The sequence below is a fragment of the Oncorhynchus mykiss genome, chromosome 3 (genome assembly GCF_057628025.1).
Source record: "Oncorhynchus mykiss isolate SJ-2025 chromosome 3, ASM5762802v1, whole genome shotgun sequence".
NCBI lineage: Eukaryota > Metazoa > Chordata > Actinopteri > Salmoniformes > Salmonidae > Oncorhynchus > Oncorhynchus mykiss.
This window is the reverse complement of record NC_143024.1, coordinates 40,547,404-40,561,017: the sequence shown is the minus strand read 5'-3', so window position 1 is coordinate 40,561,017 and position 13,614 is coordinate 40,547,404. Positions and strand designations below refer to the sequence as shown.

Here is a 13,614-nt window from a genome sequence, read left to right as displayed (position 1 = left end):
ATTCTCCAGAAGTGTTTAAATACTATCATCTCTCGCCAGGGGCGCAACTTTGGATTTAGAAGTGGGGAGGACATAATTTTTATTATTATTTTTTATCCAGTCGAATAAACACTCCAAACAGACTACCGACCGCTCAGAGGCGTCCGCATGGGCCTAAAGCACACCATTGCCTCGTTTGGTATCACATTCCAGTTATAAAACTGGGGGGGACAAAGGTGCCATTTCAGAATGTGTCCCCTTCCTCGTCCTCGTCCCCAGGGAAAGTTGCTACCCTGTCTCTGGCAGAAATTAAAATGAGACTGCTGTCTAAATTCAGTTGTTAGTCTATGTTGGCATGGCCAAAAGTCAGGCTAAGATTTTGCCCTATGATTAATGCCTTAGTCTTAGTCTGCACAATTTCAAAACAACGTCAAGACACCACAGTGACCACTCTCTCTGGGACTACACGTTTGTAGAAGTTTGTGAAAGACCCCACAAGTTCAAGGCCATCATCAATGGAAACTGACCATATAAAATGCGACATTGCACCATGTGAGAATGATATTCTCTGAACACATGTTTTGTTCTCATGTGTGCATCTCAGGTAGGCCTAGACTGACCCTAGTCCCTAGGAATTATGTTACCAACATGCACAACCTAAATCTCTTGACCTTTGACTCAGGTGTGGGATGTACACTCACTTTAATTAGGATTCTCATCACAGTGTGTAAAAGATGCTGATTCCGTCGACCGTTCCAGTCTGAAGGATTAGACATTTGCTGGGGATTTGGACTGTGAGGGCACATGCAGTGAGAACAAGAGAAAAGGGTGCACAGCAGCACAATTATTGGCACATGGTTTAGCATACCAACACACAATACAATGGAACATTTCGGCAAATTATATGATAAAGTTATCTTTCACACATTGATACGATATATAAAGTTATTTGTTGAGAGACAACTCCAGTCCGTGTTCTTGTGTGTGAATTTGACCTTTTGTTTTGCTGTGATGGATCTGATTTATATCAGGACTTGTTAAACAAGTTCCACCCAAGATAAGAGTTTTTACTGCAATGTTTGCGCTTACAGAAACAACATGCCAATCTGTGCCAAAACAATGCTGGAGAAGTATAACAAAATGAAACGTCTTCACAATTCTTTAGTATGTTCTAATACAGTATTCCAATCATATTTGTTGTGCAGTCTAATGGGGCTTATAAGGTAATTTAGCAAACGGCGACTGCATGCCAAATAGAAGCAGAGTGAAAATACGTGTTTAGATTTCTTGATTTCATTAGTTCATCGTGCACTGAAAAAGATACCAAATGTACAAGCTTCTCCATAATGGATCTCTCCACTCGTTCCAACTGAAGCACTCTATCCCCCGCCTGTAGATTTCAAGGAGCATCTGCCAAGGAGGGGGCTGTGATGGGGGGTAATCGGCACGCTTGAGAGGGGACCCCCCCCACACCAAAATAAAAAGACCCAGTAGGGCTCCTTTGTGCAGCTGTTCAGTCGTTTTAGCACAAACCCCCAAGAGCCACCTGTCACTGCAACTAGAAAGGAGCTTGTGTGTGTGTGTGTGTGTGTGTGTGTGTGTGTGTGTGTGTGTGTGTGTGTGTGTGTGTGTGTGTGTGTGTGTGTGTGTGTGTGTGTGTGTGTGTGTGTGTGTGTGTGTGTGTGTGTGTGTGTGTGTGCTGGTGAGCAGGGGGCTTGTGTGTGTGCTGGGGAGCAGGGGGCTTGTGTGTGTGTCTGTGCACATGCTTGATTGTTTGTTTGCATATCTGACAGTTCATTTTTTGAAGAGGGAATTTCAAATGAAAAGAGAGGAGACAGAGATATTCAGTTGGACTTGGCTTGGGATGAATCCAGAAACCTATTCAACAATCTTTCATTTGTTTTATGATTTGGTCCCAGTAATATACCCAAGAGCCTTTTACAAATATATGAGATGAATAGGAGCAAATTAAGCACTTTCTGTTGCCTGTGGAGGTCTTTACCACATATACGAAATGAAGATGAATTGAAGACAGATGTGAAAAATAACCTATAATAGGATCGAGGGAAGAGCATGACGTTTCATTTTCAGGAGATGAAGAGTAAATTAAGAATGTATATCCTTCTGCCTTGCAGTCAGGCATAGGTTCATGTACAGTGGAGAGCAATATGCTTATAAACATGTTATCAATTTGATATAACATAAGAGCTCATGTTACATAGACTGGGTTGGATATGCTCATAGCTCAATGTTGCACAGTGCAATAACCTAACAACCATGTTGGCAAAACAGGTTGTTTTCGTATGTTCTCTTTCTGTATACTAGAATGTGCTACTGTGAGTGCTGCAAGCTGGAGGCCTAGCACATTGTACAGTTAGACCTTTCAGTATGACTTCCCTGCATGCAGTATTTGGAGAGATTTTGGAGTTTAGTGCAACGGTTTAAAAGGTTTATTCACGACCTCTTTAGAGCTCCCTTTGTCCTTGTAATCCCAATGTTTCTGCCAATCTATCCATTTTTCTGTACTCGCACAGAACAGTAAAGAGCAACTTGCCATGGGTAATTTAATGAGGAACAATGCTTTTCTCAATTATCTCTCTCCGTGATAAACTACTCTTCATACTTTGGACTGCGTTGTAACTACCCATGGCGAAACAGTGATGACTTGGCATGTGAATAATTCGATCAACAGTACAAAAGCACTCTTTGCTTATTTCATCCTGTTTATTCAACTTGAGAAACCTTTTAACATCCGTGACTGTTTCACATGGACTGTAGCTGAACAAATGTTAACTTTTTCAAAAGATAACTTTATTTGTCACATGCTTTGTAACAACGGCTGTAGACTAACGTTGAAACGGTTACTAAGGTGCCCTTCCCAACAATGCAGAGAGACAAAAGAGAAATAGTAGAAACAAAAAAAAACTAAAATGAAAATGAGAAGATTAAAGGATCAGTGTAGAGTTTAGCACACAGAACAACATTGTGTTTATGCCATTTGAAATGTGTCAATCTTTGCGCAGGACGCAAAGGAAATCTGGTCCCGGATCTGTTTGTGATGTATAACCAACTTATGGTTGTTATCAAGGCTATAGAGCACAAACAGATCTGAAACCAGGCTAAAAGGAACTCATTGGTTTCATCACAGATTTCTCGGTTGTGATGACAAGAACAACACACTTTTAAAGAAAGGTTTGTAGATTCTGCCATTCTATAGGCCCATAATACATAACTGTGACAATAACAGTCAAAGTAATATAAACATTTTAGATGGTCTCCTACCTGGAAGTTACTGATTAAGCTTTTTCATTTTAAGAGCCTTTTTCTTACTGCCCTCTCAAACCCAAGCTTGAGGGAGAAAAGCAGTCCTTTCATTCTATGTGCTGGAGCACACATCTTTTTAGATCCACTTTTCAAGAGATCTGCAAATGCACCTAATCTTTTGTACCCCCTTTTTCCAGGGTATTCATACCCCCCATCCTTTCATCTGTCTCTCAATGACCCCACACACGCAGTCACGCACAGGATTAATCTTTTGGATAAATCTTTTGAAAAACACACATTTGCTACAGCCTTGTAGTGCCAGTGAACTTATTGCAACTGAATTATCTTGATAGATCCACTGCACACACAGGGCATGACGTAAAGTCCTCACTCTGTCTTAAAGAACATGGGTATGACTGTTTCTCTGTGCGCTGAAGTAATGGTTGGTGATAAGGCTACACAAAGGAGTCAGTGACATTTGTTATAAAGTTGGCCTCCAAAAATACAGTACCAGTTTGGATACAATACAGTTTGGACACATCTACTCTTTCCAGGGTTTTTCTTCTTTTAAAAAAAATCTTTATTGTAGAATGATAGTGAAGATCAAAGATCAAAACTATGAAAGTAGTAGTAGTAGTAACCAAAAAAAGTGTGAAACAAATCAAAATATATTCTTTAAAGTAGCCAACCTTGAATGAGTAGGTGTGTCCAGACTTTTGACTGGTACTGTACATGAATAACAAATGAATACAGTCATCTTGTGCAAGATTACAAAAATGACACATTCGCAACTGTGTGTAAAAATCCTGATTCTTCTCTGAGGAAGAAACATTTGATTCATTGACACAAGTACAAATTATGATTAGACACCGTCCCAAATGGATTAAGTGTCTTCCTACAATGCCCAAATCTAATTTATCTTGGGGTAAAGAAGGCAAAACACTGTTTGAGTAGCTCCAACTACTGAACAGCGAAGCCACCTGATTGTTCCAGAACACCTGTAAAACAGAAACACAAGTTGTCCTATGAAAGAAGCTTTGAACAATGAATAAAAAATTGGGTTGACTCGATTACATTCAGTTGACTCACCTTATTTTGGTGGAACACCCTCAGTGTACTTTTAAAGGTAGTCTCATCCATGGTCCATTCTATACAGCAGTATACTTCTGGCGCTCTCTCTCTTTATTTGCTTGAGCCGACAGCGTGATAGGAAAATGAAAGGGCCCAGAAGAAAGCACACGGTTGGAGGAGTCAGGAGGCCTATGTTCTCATAGAAAGCATTTCCATGTGGTGGTAATGAGCCATTGGAAACAAGGTGGGGGTAGAGAGGGAGAAAATGGCCTGACATGAGGGCTTCCATTAGCTTTCTGCATGTAAAGGGGTCAACATAGAATTCGCTAGCAGGGCTGGCAGAGCTTAGCGCAGTGTCGCAATGGTCGTTTTTCGTCACACGTTTTAGGAAGCGTCTGTGCAAACTGGTGAGACATACGAGAGCCTTTACAACCACTCGATGCAGTTGTATTCGGACAAACACGCAAAAGACAACAGCTGGAAGGAGATATCACGGATATCACATTTGATCACTGATACTGATATCAAAGAAACATGGAGAAAGATTTGGGACCGGTATGTTCGCAATCTGAAAAGGATGAAGGAGATGAGAAGTGGGGCTGCCGCTGGTGTGTGTGTCCCACCGATTGTCTGACACCTGGATTGGTTTCGTGTTCACATGAAACACCGTCAGACAGACACCAATAATATGCCAAATACTTTATGTGCTCTTGTCAAATCCAATCTAATTGCATTGGTCGCATACACATATTTAGCAGATGTTATTGCAGCGAAATGCTTGTGTTCTGTCATGCAGCCGGGTCCTTTTGTACAGTGTCTGTGTTTCCAATCCTATGTAGATAGACGTAGTTAGATCATGTGGAATTTGCTCTTTTCTGGATGGGAGAAATTGTGAGTGGGAAATGTTCAGTGTTGTTATCATACTGATTATCAGGGTTGGTTCAACAATCTGAAATAAGACAGTGTGGTGTGTATGTGTGCCAATTAGACTGAGATGTTTATAAAAATCTGTAATTTTGAGTAAGCACTTTAACTCAAAAGGAGCCTATGAAGATATTTTAAGATTGCTTGCAATTTTTCCCAATGTATTCGCCATCTGCTTGTAGGTGGTGGACTGGGGTGGTGTTTTGGACAGCCCAGAAACAGAGTTGAGCCCTGATGGTGCCTATGACACAAACTGTTGAGATTCCTAACTTACAACTCACAGCAATACTTTGCTGTGTGTGTGCTGCCAATCGCCAAAAGCCGAAGGGTCACAGACAGCCTTCCTGCATCAATTACGGGCAAGCTGTGAGCTCTCTCGCATACACGATGTGAGGGGCAAGCCGCTGAAGCGAGCCGTCAAATCTGGCAACAGAGAGCCGAAAGTATTGATAATGTCTTTCCTCGTCAATGCTTTGCAAAGGTTGGACAAGAGTCTTGTGTTCTCCATCGTCCCCTCTTGTAGGTTTTCAGTTTTTTCTCCTCCTGAGTAATAAGAGCAGTTCAAGCTCTGGCTGTTCAAACTTTAGCAACTACAATTCATAGAGAGACATGTTTGCTTCTGTGGCTAGCTAGCTTTCGTAAACAGGCATATGACACCAGGTCCCGAAGTTCAAATGTCGTTGCTAGCTAGAGTCAAAAAGAGTGCCTCGAGGGGCCTCCCGGGTGGCCCCTCGAGGCACTCTTTTTGTGGTTAAGGGCTCTGTACTGCAGTGCCAGCTGCGCCAGCAGAGACTCTGGGTTCGCGCCCAGGCTCTGTCGTATCGGCCGCGACCGGGAGGTCCGTGGGGGCGACGCACAATTGGTCTAGCGTCGTCCGGGTTAGGGAGGGTTTGGCCGGTGGTAGGGAAATCCTTACCCCATCGCGCACCAGTGACTCCTGTGGGGGGCCTGGCGCAGTGCGTGCTAACCAAGGTTGCCAGGTGCACGGTGTTTCCTCCGACACATTGGTGCGGCTGGCTTCCGGGTTGGATGACGCTGTGTTAAGAAGCAGTGCGGCTTGGTTGGGTTGTGTATCGGAGGACGCATGACTTTCAACCTTCGTCTCTCCCGAGCCCGTACGGGAGTTGTAGCGATGAGACAAGATAGTAGCTACTAAAACAATTGGATATCACAAAATTGGGGAGAAAAAGGGGTAAAAATCGACAAAAAAAGAATCACAAAAAAAAAATAAGAGTGCCTCGGCCACTCTTGCTTGGTAAGCTACTCTGGCTTACCCCAAGCCCCTTAGTGGATATACACTACACAAGGCAGACTTCTTCTCTGGGTGTAACGCAACAAAAATAGTCTACGCACATAAACCATGTAGCCTTTAGACTTCATTGCATCGCACACACTTCACACTGCACACAGGAAGAGGGGTTCTACCCTCACTGCACACAGGAAGAGGGGTCCCACCCTCCCTGCACACAGGAAGAGGGGCCCCACCCTCCCCTCTCTCATCCCTCGCTTATTCACTCACTGCTCAGGAAAGGGCTTGATTTGAGAGTTGCAGCTGCACTCTCTTCACCCAAACACACAAAGAGAGAGGGAGAGACCCTCAAACTCAGACGCATGCATAATCACTAACAGGAACAAGTAAACAAGAAAGCAGGCCAGTAAGCAAGCAGAAACACACACATGCAATCACACGTCGCTCATAAATTGCTACTGATTGCTTTGAGAGGCGAAGGCCCGAGGCCCAGCAGTTAATTAAGGAAATTGGGGAATAGGGGGGTAAATAAATGCCACTGAGATTTTGAAACTATCACTGAGGAAACAAATGAACAACAAACAAACAATAGAAAAGCAGTGTAAATACAGATGATACATACTAATAGCAGACAGACAGATCACAGATCTTGGCATGAAATTATGGTGAGTATTTGCAGGGAGGCTGAAAAGCGACTGTTACCACAAAGAATGAAAAAAAGCCACACAAGATAACTTATCTACAGACAGATAACACTCGAAACTCGCCTGATCTGATTATTTCTTTGTACAGTTCCCTTTTGAGCATTATACTCTTTGAACATCTTGGCTATGGTTGTCCCTGATGGGTAACGATATAGGCCACAAGCAGGGTTGGGTAGGTTACTTTCTAAATGTAATCTGTTACAGTTACTAGTTACCTGTCCAAAATTGTAATCAGTAATGGAACTTTTTGATTACACAAGCTCAATAACTTAATCTTTCGTTCAGTTGCTTTTGGATTACCTAAAAGAAGACAAAAAAGGTTCCAACAAACACATTTGGTGTGTCATCTCTGGCTTGTGGTCAGACTCACTCAGGTAGAACAAACTTAAACTTGCACCTTTTTCCAATACTATATAGAATGTAATTGAGGAAAGAGAAAGGTGTTATAATGTATTTTTTCAAACATCCTTTCTGAATTTAAAAGTAATCCAAAAAGTATCTGTAATCCAACTACAATATTTTCACTGGTAATGAAACTGATTACAGATACAGTTTTTGTTGTTGTTGTCAGATTACATGTAACTGATTACATGAAATCAATTACTCCCCAACCCTGGTCAGAAGATAGTTAAAAAATGCTGTAATTTTGTAGAAAATACAAAAAATCAGATAGCTGTGTGTGTGTGTGTGTGTGTGTGTGTGTGTGTGTGTGTGTGTGTGTGTGTGTGTGTGTGTGTGTGTGTGTGTGTGTGTGTGTGTGTGTGTGTGTGTGTGACTGAGAGGGCACTTGTTTTAGAGGGCGCAGTGCAGTGGCCACAGACCTATTCTGGTCTCTATTCCACAGAGCCTAGTGTCCACCAACACAATGAGTCTGGACTCTGAAGGTCAGCTGCTGTGAATGGCCGAGGTCATCAATGGCCCCTTAATGAAATAACAATAGCAGGAATGTCCAGAATGTCCCAGGAGAGCGTACGCCCAGCCAGCTCGTATAGTCTACTGAACATGCTATCTCTGAATGTTGCCAATGCTTTCTGTGATGCGTGGGTAGAGTAGCATCAAGGAAGCTTGGTCAAGACAGTTAGCTGTCAGCCTATATGCTGGATTTCATGGTGTCTGAATTTATTTCCATGCTAACCTGAAAAGCATCAATTGCACAATTGCTGCTATACAAAACTATTGGTCAGAATAAGTGTTTGGTTAAATGTTTTTTTATTATGTGTTATAACCTGTAATAAAACCCTGAAATACTTACTAGCAACAGACACTGATGTTTGTACAATGCCTTTGAAAATGATAAGCATAATTCCATAATAGCAGTCCATTGAGCATGTTAAGACCAGACAGATACATACGAGCTGAGTCATCCGAACACATGAGTTTGCTTTTAAATGACAGGCCTAGACGTGCAAAATACCCATTTTGCCCACCTCTGAAAGTGTTTCGGAACAATCAAGTGCAACGTGTCTCCAGTAATGTTTCCATTTTTATGTTGTGAGAGGATAGCCTAAATATCCTATAATTCACATTCTATACTATGTGTAAAACCGTGCAGGGGTGGGCAACTTCAGTCCTCGAGGGCCTGATTGGTGTCACACTTTTTTGCCATCCCTAGCCATTACAGCTGATTAATCAAATTGCATTCTAAACTGAAGATCATGATTAGGTGATTATTGAAGTAAAGTGTGTTAGCTGGGGCTGGGGCAAAACTGTGACACCAATCCGGCCCTCGAGGACTGCAATTGTCCACCCCTGTAGGAGCATATAGTCACAGGGCTCCATACTAACATTTTCAGTTGGTGACAGGGCAGCTTTCAGTAGCACAGGGAGTTGGCAAGCTGGCCCAGTGGAATGCGGAAGTACCGCGTGCATAGATGCTATCTGAAATACTCTAAGAAAATATGAGATGCTAATCTGGTTAGCATCAGCTATAATGCCAATTAGAATGCTACGGGCCAATCTTTCCCAATTGAAAGTAGTTCAGCCAAGCCTGAATTAAAGCAATATTGATACACCATAGTTACATTTTGGGAGGTATTATAACTGGATTATAACTCCCGTCAAAATGTTGTGAATGATATATATTCGTGTCATTACACTCAAAAGTGACTTCGTCTTCAACCCGTGAATACTAGCGATGCTAATAGCACAACCTGCACAGGAAATGTATATTTTTAATGAGTATGCAGTAGCATGGTAACGATACCGACCAAATTATGTTGTATCGGACATATCAAATAACATTCCCAGCTAATGAGAAAACAGTCATGGTATTTAGTTGGAGAGAATGAACAAGATTTAACAAGGCAACCATGGGGCTAATTTGAATGGTCTCCAATGCCATATTTTGAGGGATTTTTACATCCGTACGCCAGTACAACCCACGTGACCACAGTGAAACGTCACTCCATGATAAGGTATAGTTCCTCACGGAATAAAGTTTCACTGTGGCAGTGGAGGCTCCTCAGAGGAGGAAGGAGAAGATCATCCTCCTCAGTGAATTTCATGATAGAAAATTTTAAAACCTTAAAAAAGTTATCATTTTTAGATAAAATGACACAAATCACGTCACCAAATTATTGATTAAAACACACCATTTTGCAAAGCGTCAACAGCATTCTGTGCGGTAGCACCATGGTGTAGCCGGAGGACAGCTAGCTTCCATCCTCCTCTGAGTATATTGACTTGAATACAAAACAAAAAAGAGCTCTGATAGGTTGGAGGACATCCTCCGGAAGTTGTCATAATTGCTGTGTAAGTCTATGAAGGGTGGTGAGAACCATGAGCCTCCTAGTTTTTGTATTGAAGTCAATGTACCCAGAGGAGGACAGACGCTAGCTGTCATCTGGCTACACCTTGGTGCCACTCTACAGAGTGCTGCTGTGATGTGAATATATTTAGTATAGTTTTATCTAAAAAATAATAACTTCTTTAATGTTTCACTATTTATATTTTTAATAAATTCACAGAGGATGGTCCTCCCCTTCCTTCTCTGAGAAGCCTCCACCGGTGGATGGATGGCAACCTTGTTGTGAAACAGAAGGAGAGATGCAGCTTATAAACATAGCAAGGTGACTGGGACAACTGTATGGTTAAACAGTACAAATACGACCTACGCAGATCGATCAAGATGGCGAAACACAAGTATAGGGACAAAGTGGAGCAATTCAGCGGGTATGTGGCAGGGGCTTCTAACGATCATGGATTACAAAAAGAAACCAGTCATGTCGCAGACACCAATGCCGCCCTAGAGGACATGCTTATCACCTTTTTCTCATGCTCCGAGTATAACGACGACTCTGAGCTGCCAAGGAAAGCCCTTGAGGACAACGAGGGTCATGTGCTTATGGTTTCCATGGAGAACGTATGTAAGTCCTTCAAACGTGTTAACCCTTGCCGGCCCAGACAGCAACCTAGCTGCAGACCAGCAGACATTTTTCTCTCTCTAACTCGAGTCATTATCCCCACTTGCTTCAAGATGTCCACTATCATCCCCGTGCCCAAGAAAGGGAAAGTAACTGAACTGAAAGACTACCGACCTGTAGAACTCATTTCCGTCATCATGAAGTGTTTTGAGAGGCTAGTCAAAGACCACATAACTTCCTCACCCCCAGCACACTCAACCCTCTCCAATTCGCTTACCGCCTGACAGATCCACAGACGACGCAATCGCAATTGTACTGCTCACTGCCCACACTCACCTGGACAAAAGGAATGCAGATGTGAGGATGCTGTTCATTGACTACAGCTCGGCCTTCCATACCATAGTGCCCTCTAAGCTCACCACAAAGCTCATGGCCCTGCGTCTGAACACTTCCCTATGCAACTGGGTCGTGGACTTCCTGACGGGCAGCCCCCAGGTGGTGAAGGTAGGGAACACTAAATGTCACTGTGCCACTACCTCCTCCACACTGAACCTCAACACGGGGGCCCCACAAGGGTGAGTTCCCAGTCCCCTTCTGTACTCCCTGTATACCAACGACTGCGTGGCCTCACACAGGTCCAACTCCATCATCAAGTTCGCTGACGACACGACAGTAGTAGGCCTGATTACCAACAATGACAAGACGCACTACAGGGAGGAGGTAGGCACTCTCAAGGCATGGTGCTAGGTAAACAACCTCTCCCTCAACTTCAGCAAAACAAAGGAGCTGATTGCGGACTTCAGGAGTAACCAGACTGGGCATGCTACCATCTTCATCAACCGGGCCACCATTGAGACTGTCAAAAACTTCAAGTTCCTCGGCGTACACATTTCCAAGGAACTGAAATTGTCAAACCACACAGACACCGTTGTGAACAAGGCACGCCAGTGACACTTCAACGTCAGGAGGCTGAAGAAATTTGCCCTGACGCTGAGGGCCCTCAGTGTTCTACAGTAGCACCATCAAGAGCATACTGTAAGATTGCATCACAGCCTGGTACGGAAACTCCACCACTGCCGCCCGCAAGGTGCCACAGAAGATGGTACGCTCAGCCAAACGTACAGTACCATTGGGAGCACACTGCCTACCCACCAGGACACCTATAACACCAGGTTTCGCAGGATGGCCAAGAAAATCATCAGGGACCTCATCCATCTGAGCCACTGCCTGTTCTCCTGGCCTCCATCACCCCTCCCCCACTCCCCCTGCTGCTCCCCCCATGGACATTTACCACCCCCCCCGTAATGAAATAGCTACCCGAACTATCTGCACCGACTCTATTTTGCACAAACTCCATATACACTCACAGGACTCTATCCACACACTCACTCTGACACTCTTACACAAACACACACACATGTACACGTTCACAAATTTTATACACTGCTGCTACTACCTCGTATTCCTGCACGTTGATATGGTACTTGCTCTCCCTATATATAGCTTCCTACTCGTGTTTTATTTCTCTTGTTTTTGTTTTTCTTATTCTAACTCCGCATAATTTGGAAGGGCTTGTAAAGCAAGCGTTTCACTGTAAGATCTACACTTGTTGTATTCAGTGCCTGTGACAAATAACATTTGATTTCACATTCAAACTTAATAAATAACCAGTCCTTAGTTAGCTAGTTATTCCAAACAACATCTGTTCTGAAACTATGTCAAGATGACACAAATGTTCCCAAAACACTGAAAGTGTCCAGTTGTGCAGAGGATTCTACAATGTTCATTTTAGTTTGCAAAAAAAACATTCACCTGATGTTACAAGAACATTCTCAGAAAACATTGAGTCTGTTCTTTAAAGTTTCCCAGAACGTTTCTTTAGGTTATGGGAACATCGTGGGGACATGACAAGACATGTGCTGACATTCAAATTATGTTTGTATCGGGGAGCAAAAGACATTCCCATGATGTTGCAAGAATGATGACAGAACAGCCTTACTAAGTTCTTTAAAAGTTCCCAAAACATTTAATTAGGTTTTGGGAGTTGTTCCCAAAACACAAAATATGCTCAGTTGTGATGACATTGATACAATGTTTAACATAGGTTGCACAGGACATTCCTAGAATATTGTTAGAATGTTGACAGTTCTTTAAAGTTCTTTAAATGTTGTCTAAGTTCTTTAAAGGTTCCCAGAACATTTCATTAAGTTATTGGAGTTGTCTGAGATGTTACAAGAATATTCTTGTGATTTTCACATAGGTTGCACAGGACATTCCCTTTATGTTGTCATAAAATGACAACTTATTTCATTCTTACATTTATAGCATATTTGTTTTAGGTTGAACATAATATTCCATTGATGTTCACGCAATATACATTTTACCTTGCAGTTACTCATTCACACACAACCATATTTTTTTTTACACTTCATAGGTTGACAATCTGCACATGTGGGGTTAAACCCTCAATGTTCCCAAGCAAGGTCTTTTATCTTAGCTAATGTTATGGGAATGTTCCCGGTTTGCTGGGTTTCCTTTTATAGGAGAATTTGTTCTGTGCAGCCTCCCACAAGATCTTCACCCCCACCCCCGGATGCAGACACATTACTTTATATGAAAAAATACAAGTATGAAATAACAGAAATCAGAATAGAGTATGTAATGAATCAGTCATTTAAAGAAAGATAACTGAAAGCCAACACTTCATTCAGTGCATTCAACAAACTCACCAAAGATGGCATCCGTCCTAACGTTGTCAAGCTGCGGTGTCGGTGGGAAGTCAACATTTGCATTTGACTGTGATGACTTTGACACAAGCCCAGATAGTGACGACCGTAACTAACGTGGCCAATCTGTCATGGGAAGAGGAGCTGGTTTCATATATTGTGTACATTTATTTATTCTAAACACATTTCTGTTTTTTGGCAATGTCCGACAAACTGCTATCAGTTATTTGTAATCTAACTATTTAGTTATAGAAACGTGATACCATCAATGCAAGCTGTAAAATGACTCCCAACTTAGAACACAGCAACCTTAGCAATGTGCAGTGCCTTCAGAA

The 13,614-nt window shown here is 42.5% G+C and overlaps 1 protein-coding gene across 1 annotated transcript in view; it reads right to left on the bottom strand.

Annotated features, from left to right (window-relative positions):
• Positions 1-13,345, bottom strand: part of map7d1a (MAP7 domain containing 1a) — a 79,789-nt gene extending 66,444 nt beyond the window's left edge. Inside the window, exon 1 of the mRNA XM_036973763.2 lies at positions 13,283-13,345. The gene's annotated coding sequence lies outside the window, so the exon portion shown is untranslated. The remainder of the gene's footprint in view (positions 1-13,282) is intronic.
• Between the last annotated feature and the right edge of the window lie 269 nt (positions 13,346-13,614).